Genomic DNA, 11,389 nt, shown 5'->3' on the forward strand with positions numbered 1-11,389 from the left:
TGCTCAAATCTCTGATACAGCAGTGCCTGGGACCATGTACCATATGAATGGGAAAAAGCTGCTTTCCTACTACAATGTGAGTTTTGTTCATGATAACGTTTCTTAATGTTCTTAAGCTTCTAGTTGCTAACCAATCTTCTGTTATTTTCATTTAAAATCTTCAGTTGCAATTTGCAGAATTGTCAGTTCATCCAGTTTTTCACTGTTCAAAAATTCTATTGAAGGAGAGTTATTTGTAGTTCATATAGTACCCAAATAAGTTATATTACCCAGAAGTTCAGTTTATTGCAGTTGCTTGCCTCACCCTCCCCCCCCAGCTCTACTTTTTGCTTTACAGGCAAGGAACAGTGTGCCTCATGCCTCATTGCATGTTGTAAAGTAATATTTACAAAATAATGGCTAATGACACATACTGACGATGTTGTAGAAAGGGCATTGTGACACAGGATTTGTGGAGGTTTTAATAGAATGTTTAACACAAACACTATTTTTAATTTTACTGATATGGGCAGATAACCTTTATCTGGACAATATCACTAATTCTACTGTAAATTGTACTAGTTTAGGGTAGAGGCTAGGCTGAAGAAACTTGAATGCTGTTAAGTCAGAGTAACACTAAACTCCAGGTGAAGAAGAATGAGGAAACATCTTCCACAGTAATATTGAAATGATGTAGAATGGGTTAGGCAGTTAGTATGTACCTTCTGCGGCTGTCTTTTGTTTTAATTCAAATGGTGTGGTTGCACTTAAGGTTGACCACTTTGTGCTTATAAGCTGATCGTGACAGTTATTACAAAGTAAAATCTTGTTTTTAAAGGGGGGTATAGGCAACACTGGAAGGATAAGATGCTGTTTTTCAAGCAAAGTAATAAAATCCAGTTATGGCTATGTATTATGAGAATTAAGAGTGTTACGTGACTTGACACAATCTCACTTATGTTTTGACTGTTCTGCTCTAGTAAAATCAAATACTTGTTCAGTAGGTTGTTGCAATAAAATTTACGGTTACGTGTTAGAGAATTGCTCAACCTCTTCCAATTATTTTTTTAGATGTGTATCTGTAATAGTACAAAGAATTTGAAATGCGTGTTTTGAAAACTAAAGCTTCTTCAGGAGTATGTCTTCTCATTTCCCTTTATTCCTAGACTGTTTTCTGAAGTGTTAGGACTTGTCAAAGAACATAGCAGATTCCATTATTGCAGTGTGTTTGTTGAAGTAGGCTGTAGCAAGAGATGAGTGAGTATACGGAATTACTACATCTTTTCTGGGGAAAAGTGTAAGGTAGGTTTGGATCAGATAGTTATTGCCTCAAGTACACTGCAAAAATTAAGACCTGAATTCCTTTCTTGAACCAGCTAGCTCCATGTCTGGTGAAAGCCAGTCATGGTAACTGTCTACTAAGCAGTGTGTAGGTAACCATGACTTAGCATCCATAAAATCAGTCGTGCTGAATTGCCAAATAATGCTATATGTATACTCATCTTGGAGAAAAAGGCTGTTTGAATACTTGAACCCACAATTCACCTGTGAGTGCCTGAGTATATTGTGAGTTTCGGTTCCACTAATTAATCTTTCTTTTTAAACTGTTTTATTTTTATCTGTAAGTAATTGCTGGCTGAGAAGGAATGTAAAGGAACATCTACCCCTTACAAATTATGGGCCTTAGTTCGTGATGTCAAAAAAATATTTTGACTGCAAACAGTGTAATAGATCTATAGTAGAGGTGAATCTCCAGGTACTAAACTGTTCTACAGTTTGCATTGTTTCAAAGTACGAGGTTGTAATAATACTAGTTTTGAGACCTTAAATAGCTTAATTTGGAAGTTTGCTGTGAGGAGAACTTCAAAGATGCACATAGCTCGGGAATTCAGTAGCAGCTTGGCATTCTTACAAGATGTATTTTCAGGTGTGTTAAGAGGTACTTTTTTAAAATCACAGATATGAATTTCAGACAATGAACACTTAGTCATGAAAAATGCATTCATTGTGTTACAACCAGGCCTTTATAACATACTTTACTTGGATGGTTGGGAAGGGGGAAGGTGCCATAGATTTTTTTTTTTTTTTTCCACTGATAATAAGCTTTTAACTGAATTATCAACAGTAACCACCATAGTGAAAAAGAAAAGCAATGTTCTCAATGTTTTATTGTAATAAACATTCGATATGCAAAAGATTTTCACTCGAACTTCCCTCACTTCTCCTAATTATTTGGTCTTCATTCTGTTTGTGGGCTGGCTTGTGTTTGGGGAGAAGACAAATGTGTGCCTGGTGACTGTATTTCCCAGTTCTAGCTACTCAAGGAGGCTGGGCTGACTTGGATGCATGTGTACTATATGGTCTGTGTCACAGAATACCAGTGCAAGTAATGAAAACTCATATTTAAGCCTTATTGTACCTTAATTCTTGAAGTTTTAAAAGCACTTCTACCCTTACCTCAACTCAAAACTTTCTGCACTTAGAGTTTTGTTTGCTGTAGGGTTGCGGATGTCAAACCAACACTGCAGAAGTGGATCAGTAGTGATACGCTGTGTGTTCTTATCACTTGTTAATGCTAGACTACATGAAGTCATGCAGTCTATGGTAAAGCTTGACCTTTCTTCATTGGCAGTGTTCCAGAATCCAGCTGGAACTGAGTTTTGAGCTCACAGTTGTGTGGTGATGAGACAGGTCATGACACACAAAGCTGTACTCGAGCATAGCTTGACTCAACTGGCACGGAGGATGTAACTTAAGTGATTGCTTACAGCCATTTTGGACAGAACTGGGAAAAGATGCAGAGCTCCATTTTAATGACGATAAGCAAAACTAAAGCAACTTTGCCAAATACGTGGTTTGTCTCAGTAATTGGTAGATTCCCACTTAACTCTTTGATCAGGAATCAGAGGTAGACCTTTTATAATCTGCTTTACCATGACCTTACAAATAGTGGCTAAATGTACTGCCAAAACACGTGTCACATTCTCTTTCTATTTTGTCTGATTAGGATGAAAGTAGTACATACCAATGTACATTTCCTCTGAGAACTTCTCGTATGTGAAGTTCTGATGTCCTCCTCTTGCTCAGCTCAGGATGATTTCAGCTGTAGGGGTAGATCATGTATTGATTCTGTGTAGACTAAAGATTACTTTAAAAAAAAAAAAAGCCCTGTGTGCGCAAATAATTGTATGTTTGCATTCTTTAGCTTTGGTTAGCTTTCAGACTATGAAGCAGTGGTGTAAAAATAGCAAGTAAAGAAGCTTGATACTTAACTCACTGGCGATGACACTTTTACAGCCTGGCTTGCTGTGTAGAGCCCATGTGACTTAGTAAGATAAAAGCTTGAACTTTGTCATGGTGAAGTTCCACCCAGTCGAGCTTCAACTCTAGTCAACTCTAGTACAGTTGGAAATCCTAGCTCTGTGGTGTTCTGAGAGTAAACAGGCCTTCAGGAGCTGTGGTGAAGCTTATTTTCAGTCATCTACAGAGGCTTGGTAAATGTTTTTTTTTTTCTCCCTGTGGAAAAAATACAGCTCAGTATTCTCTTACATCTTGCTTGCCAGAGCAAAATAGCTGTATTTTAGCCTAGAACTTACAGCCTGACTTGTTTTAAGTGACTGCATTACTGTGTCACAAAACATTAGGCACAGGTTACTTCACATACTTCACACTTCTCTCAGAGGAACTTGCAAACAGTATTTTTATGATTTCTTAAACCCTGAAATGTTCACTTTAATCTTATTCCATCTCATTTAAATCATTATAAGATTATGAAATGTATCTTACCTAATTACTGTAGTCAAAATTGGATCTAAGGTTTCAATTCAAATACTGTAAAACTATAATGGAACCTCTCAGATGTTAACATCTGAAATTTCAAACAGATTTTTCCCATACTGGGAATTCTTTTGATTTTTAGTGCAATAAACCTTGACAGTAACAATCTCATTGTTAAGACAATTCTGAGTCAACAGTATCGACACAGGTGGATATGCTCTTCCACAAACAAATGGCTGGGGAAGAATTGTTCCTTTTCTGTTTTCTGCACGTAGGTCTCAAGACTCTGTTTGACCTCGTGCATGATGTATATTGTGAGAGTCACTGAGGAATAAGAGTGATGGAAGGCAGTGTTTACAGGCTAAGTTGCAACACTACCAAATAGAATGGGAAGGTAATGTGCCTTAAGGCATTTCCCTGGCTCTGTGCTAGGGGTGGGAGCTGTGCATGTTCTCAGCTTGATGTTGATGTCTATCTGTGTCTCAGCTGCAGGTTCTGATAGAGTAGTGGCTGTCAGGAATGGCCACTGAAAATGCGTGAATGAGACTGAGTTCTTGTGGAAGCTGACATAACCTTGTATTTATTTGGACTGTACTGTTGTGCAAGACTGTGTGAGGGTGTCTAAAGGACAAACCACCAGAAGAATTGAACCCAAATGCTAGTCTCTCACTTCCCCTCAGCTTGTTTTATTCAGTCCACAGAGTTCCTTCATCCTCCTAGATCGTATCCAGCCTTGGTTCCTTAGTAAAGTAAAAACTCAAATGTTTTGTTCCTTCACCTTAACACTGCCTTTACATAACAGATCAAAGGAAACGAAGCACAGTAATTGGCTGTTTGATCAAACATCTTTTGACTGCTTTAGTGGATGTTTGCCCAAATGCAGCATGACTAACCCTCTGTCTGGGCAGAGGTCTGTATGACCTGTTCCCTTACTGGCTCTGCTGAAGTAGCAGGTGCTAGAATCCAGCAAGTGAGCTGGCCAAACCAGTGCTGCTCTAAATTGCACAATTGTTGCTCTGCCTAAAGGTGTAACCTTTAACAGAAGTCTAACGTATTTTGCCTTACTTGCATTTTTTCTTGTGATCTTTGTTAAACACAGTTAAATAAGGTGGTAAGTCTGGTGTTCCTATTTATGTAGCCTGAGCTGAAGGAAAAATCAAAATTGGCACGTATTAAACTTAAACCACATAGCCACGTAGCTCTACCTAATCATAGCTCTCACACGGTGTACAGGTTTTTGTCAATGTTCCAAACTTTGTGGAGGGAAGTTGGAAAAGAGAATGAAGAAATGCATAGCCATTTCCCCTGCTTTACTTATTGCATGTTATTGTGTGGTCAAAGGTGCTTTTGACAATGTTTTCTTTTTCTTCTTAAATGCTTCTTTCTTTCTTGAGGTCTAAAATAAATTATAAGCTATTTTTAGTGGTTATACATCTGACTGGTGTATATGCTCAAGTTTATAAAGAATGTGGGATGAAAGTATTATCACACAAGTGTTGAAATTTCCTTAACTTTTTGGCTGAGATCTGTCAGTATTTTAATAGGTGCAGCTTTTTGCTCTCAGGTTAATGCTTATTATTTACTATTCAGTGTTATAACAAAAGACACTGGATTTACTTACTTCACTAATTTCTAGCTATTGATCTGAGGTGCTAAATATAAAGTGAAGTTTGTCACCAACACTGGCATTTCTTAAAACATGATTTTTCAGAGAAAACATAGGGAAAAAAATACTTCACTTTAAATTCAAATTTTCAGTATAATTTCCAGTGGGAATTCTGTCCTGGACTTCCTATTTCAAGATATGATTACTGGAAAACAATAAAACTTGAATTTCAAAGTAACTGGAATAAAAGTTATATTTTAGGATGTCCATTGACTATACTGTATTTCCATTGTTCTTCAGACATTTAGAGGAGATAGTCTAGGTGGTGCTGATTTCACTTCCATTCTGTTTTTTCACATGCCATAACTTTTTTTTACTTAAGAGTCATTTTTATGCTTTTCTGTTGGGTTGCATAACTGTAATTTGTACACTTTCCTTCTTTGGCCTTCACAGTGATTATCTTGTGTAAAATCTCACCAAGCTATTAAATATTTTGCTGAGGTAATACAGACAGCCTTTCATCCAAACCTATGTTATATGCTATTTAAAAGTACCGATAAGATTGATAAAAGATAGCTGCAGAAAAGTTTGGCAGCTCCTCGTGTTTGCTCTGGCACTGATCCATACTGCTTAGGCTTTATTCCATGCTTATCCACAACCCTCCATGCCAGTCTTGCTCAACCTTGCGTACTGTTCTGTGCAAATGGTTTTCACCTAATGGAAGCACTTGCAGCTCATTTTTCCTATTGTAATTTTACTGGACTGCTGACTGTTAATTGCACTAGAACCAAGCACTGTTGCAGGGTACAAAACCAAATGTCATTCTACAAAATCAGACGTTCTTATCTACCTAAAGAAGATATTTTAAAAGATTACTTCCAGTAATTTTAAAAGGCTATTCAAAACAATGGTGGTGACTTATAGAGGACTACTAACTGTATCTTCTTAAGGTGTGTTTCTATGAATAATGGTTTGTGAATGATAGAGAAGTGGTGGCATTTTGAGTCCTGTTTCACTCTTTTTCTTCCTAGTTTTCAGAAATTACTTTTACTTCCATGGTCCTGGAATTGCACTTTGTGCTGTTAACCTCTAAACATGATTGCACACTTTCCAGGACAGAAAATAGTTTAATTAATAACAAATCTCTTAGGTTCTGGCTGACTGTAGCGGGTTGAAGGTTTTCAAGTAAAAGTCAGTGCTGAATATTGCTTAGTCTGAAGTATATAATTCAGGCAATCATTATACAAACAGTACAAAGTCCATTCATTATCTAATCAGAGGCTTTCTTGTATTCTTGTATCTTTTTACCAGGTGAGATTTTCCTTTATTAACCTCTCAAATTACATTGTTGCAAGCAAGTGGTATTAACAGCCAATATTCAAATGAATATTTCATTCACAAGGTCCCTCTTCCAAAAGTATGCCTTTTATTTCAGGGTCTGAAGATGTACTTGCAATGGACATGCTCTCTTATTGACTCCTGAGAAGACACTGGCTCCTCTCAAGAGTGGACTCAAAGTACCTAGATTAGTCTCCTTCTCTGCCTTCACCTCCTGACTGGTAGAGCCACAATCCATATCTGCTCAGGCAATAGTTTACTATTGCACTCTCAAAGGTGCCTTAGGCTTGATGTTGACAGGCAAGTCTGTTGCTCACTTAAAACCTTGAGTTTGGATCCTGCCCTCTTGCACTCCACATGTTCAGTATTGAGACCAAATAGCTGCCTCAACCTTGTTTGAATCCAAATCAAAAAGTAGCTAGGCTGTATTCTGGAGCAAGAGCTCAGCCTCACGTGACTGTTATTCCTGCAAACCAAACTTGCACAAACAACTCTGTAACTTTGCACTTTTACCTGCTTTCTTCAAGATATCAACAGTGGTAGACTTTTCACAAAGGTGTCCAGGTGATTAAAGGATAAACAGCAATGTAAGGCCTACTGCTAGTCATTAAGATTTTTGAACCTATAAAATACAAACACATGTCTTCACCTTAGTTATAATTTTTCCTTGTTGATGTTACAGCTATAGAGAAGGTGAAATCCAAGTTACCATGGACTTGGACCTGGTTGTGACAGGCATTACAGGGCATTTTTTATGTGCTGGTACAGCTATTGTGTAAGCATCAGTTGCATATAAGTTGTCTTTACGAAGCTGGTGTGGAGAGTACTCTCTTGTGTTATGGGTAAAAAGTGCAACTGCTGTAAAAAAAAAAAATAAAAAAATAAAAAAATCCATCCAGCGCTCCTGCAATTTACAGTCGTTCAGAAGAGCTTTGGAGTAAATGCAAAACACGGTAAATAACTTGTGAAGCTTTATTTATAAGGAAAAAAAATGTTCTGAGAGGTGACACACAAAGTTTTCCTAATGGTAAAATTTAACAAGAATTATTTTAATGTTTCCATTTATTATATTTTATTCATAACACGTAACCATCTTTCAAACTGAAGGAAGAAATAATTCCAAGCTAAACAGTAGGAACACGTGCGAAAAATTTACGAGTGTTCAAGGTACCGGAGTTTTGGTTGAGACCCAAGTTTTGCCTAGCACACGGCTGTTTTAGCTCAATTGTGGCCTCTGCTGGAATATCCCGGTATTGCAAGTCGGCTATGAATAAACTGAAAATAAGATGGATTTATGTATCCTTCTAATGTAAGGAATCTTCATTGTGATGCAAAGCAACTCAGAATATGGTTGTATTGCACAGTTTCAGTCTTACAGAGCCTCAGAATGATTTATGTAAAGAGTTCTTCATTTCTGATGTCATGATGGCTGCTACATTGTGCCTTGCTCATGCATGTAACCCAAGAGCTGCACTTTGTGCTGTAGAATGTAATAGAGGTAAACACTCGGTGACTTTTTTTTTGTTTTGTTTAAAATGTGTATAGATGGAAATAGCTTCTTCACATATCTGGATATGCATTGAATATCCTGGAGACCTCCAAAGGAATCTGTAGATGATCCATGTTTGAAGACAAGATGTGGATGTTCTTCTGTACTACTAAGACTTGCTGCTCTTGTTTTGTGTTCCTGTTTTCCCGTGGATGAGAGAATAACTGGCTGCGCTTTAGGACCCTGTACAAACAACGTCCTACAAAAAGCCCACCAGGGTGAAGAGCATGGAAGCTGTGATTACTAGTGCCATTTCAACAGCAGACATGGGTTATCTGTACAGAGAGGGTAATGGGGAGGGATGAGTGAATTTAGTCCTGGAGACATATAAGGTCAGCAATATGAAGCTCAGTGGGAGAGCACTGCTGAGAAAAAACATTGGCAGATCTTAATTTTCTCCTTCTCCTTGCCATGCAAATGTTTGTGCAAATGACAACTTATCTTGGTTCAGAGACACACAAAGTCAAAGCTTGAATCTACTTTTGGTCTGATAATCTGTTTAGCTGTACCAGCATGAAGCTCATCACCCCTCTCCTTCATTGAATCTATTGTATAGCTTGGAGGGTTTGCGATGTGAGTACAATCAAGTGTGTGTCTGGAGCTGATAAATTCCTGTCTGTTCCTCTACTAATTCATCTTACCATTTCAGATAAAAGTTCTTCTAATATTTGCCTGGCGACAGCACCTGTATGCAAGCTCTTTGGTATAAATAGTGGTGAAAAGGTCAACTCAGGGTGAAGGAAAATTCTTCCTTACAGGATTTTCACTGGATAAACAACCTACTTTGTTCTGAGACTTTTTCTTTTAGTGATTTTAATGTTTTCTTTAAATAAGAAGAATGTAGTATTTGGCAAATTGTCAGTGTGAGAATGTCACTCCAACTTTGATATTCAGTCCAAATTAAATCTTGGTTAAAAAAAAAAAATAAAGGATTTTTCCCAGTTTTATATTCTGGGAAGTGACAGCACATATGCAGAATACTGTAATTAGGTTATATGACCGCTTACTAAAACTAGATCAAAAGAAAGGGAATAATGTTATAGTTAGATTTTTACTTTGTATTTAATGAGAACTTGTGTAATGTAGAAAATGTATAAAGAAATATTCTACAAAATCCTTTCTAACTCTTCTGTAGCTCAGTTTGTAAAGGATTTCTCTGGATCTTGTGATGCAATTAGCGCATCTGCACGTTTTGCACCTTGCGCCTCCAGGAGAAAGGTTAAACATTTCAAAGAATGTTGTTCAAGATCAGGCTGCTCAAACTTGCTGTATGCTGAGCTTATAGAGTGAATCTTCAAAGACATTACTATATGGAGCAGTAGTCTAATTCTTTTTCAAGCTTGAAGCAGTAATATGCAATGTATGTATTTCCATTTGTGACAGAAAGTTGCTGAGTAAGAAACAGGTCTCTTTTTTTCAAGACTTGACAGGCTTTTACAGAACCGACTGTGAGAGCTGAGGTTCTTCCAACTAGTTCTGGTTGGTGCTGCAGTTCATAACAAAGTCCTTGGCTTCCTTATTTCCACTGTGTTAGAGGCAAGTAGTGATGGGGATCATCATGCCTGAATGATAGAACTGCATTCTTATTTAAGTGTTGTGTAGAGGCATAATCAGCTTGAAATCCTTGCTTCAATTAGTAAAACATTTATCAATTATTGCTGAAATAGGCTAAGGCACTTTTCTGGCATGTGGAAGGGCCGACGTATGGGTTCAATTTTTGCTTCAACTCGGCAAAATGCAGGTTGAACCCAGATGTCACTAAGAGTGGTGTTATGTGGAATTTTTCTTGAAAAGCTGTGATTCGGCTTAGATGATGCTTTGCAAGAGAGAATCCCAAATGGCAAAGACACTGCTGCAGAATTGCATGCTTCTGAAGACACCATAATCCTGTGCAGTGCTTGTGCCTCCCTTGCAGATCTCTGTGCTCTCTGTCAGCTTAGGATAGTACTAGGTGAGAAGCAGGAAGTAAAAGTTAGTGTATTTTTGGCTGAGAGCCTTAATAATGATCATAGAATCATTAAGGTTGGAAAAGACCTTCAATATCATCTGGTCCAACCATCACCCTACTACCAATGTCCCTAAGCTCTAAGTCGAACCATTCCTTGAACACCCCCATGGATGGTGACTTCATCAATTTCTCAGGCACCCCCTTCCAATGTCAGACTACTCCTTCTGAGAAGAAGTGTCTCTTAATTTCCAACATGAACCTCTCCTGGAGCAATTTGAGGCCATTCCCTCTAGTCCTATTGCTAGTGATCTGTGAGAAGAGGCTGACCCCCAGCTCCCCACAACTTCCTTTCAGGTCCTTGTAGAGAGCAGCAAGGTTACCCCTGAGCCTCCCCTTCTCCAGACTCAACACCCCCAGTTCCCTCAGGTGCTCCTGGCAGGACTTGTGCTCCAGGCCCTTCAACAGCTTTGTAGCCCTTCTCTGGGCATGCTGCATGGCCTTAACGTCCTTCTTGTACTGAGGGGCCCAAAGCTGAACAGAGCACTCGAGGTGCGGCCTCACCGGTGCAGAGTACAGGGGGATGATCACCTTCCTGGTTCTCCTGGGTACACTGCTCCTGATACAAGCCAGGATGCTGTTGGCTTTCTTGACCACATGGGCACACTGTCAGCTCATGTTCAGGTGATCATCAATCAGCACCACCAGATTCTCTGTGCAGCTTTTGTGCCACTCTCCCCCAGGCTTGTAGCACTTTATGGGGTTGTTGTGGCCAAAGTGCAGGACCCAGCACTTAGCCATGTTGAACCTCATCCCACTGGCCTCTGCCCGTTGACCCATCCTGTCTAGGTCCCTCTGCAAGGACTTCCTATCCTCCAGTAGACTGACGCTTCCCTCCAACTTGGTGTCATCTGCGAACTTACTGAGGGTGCCCTCAGTTCTCTTGTCCAAACCATCAATAAATATATTAAAGAGGATGGGCCCTAATGCTGACACCTGGGGAACACCACTTGTGACCGGTTGCCAGCTGGATTTCACTCCATTCACCACCACTCTGGGCTTGGCCATCCAGCCAGTTTTTAACCCAGCAGAGTGTGCCTGTCCAGGCCATGGGCTGCCAGCTTCTCCAGAATACTGTGGGAGACTGTGTCAAAGGCCTTGCTGAAGTCTAGGTAGGCTACATCAACAGCTTTTT

The sequence above is a fragment of the Aythya marila genome (assembly GCF_965140915.1).
Source record: "Aythya marila genome assembly, chromosome: 5".
Taxonomy (NCBI): domain Eukaryota; kingdom Metazoa; phylum Chordata; class Aves; order Anseriformes; family Anatidae; genus Aythya; species Aythya marila.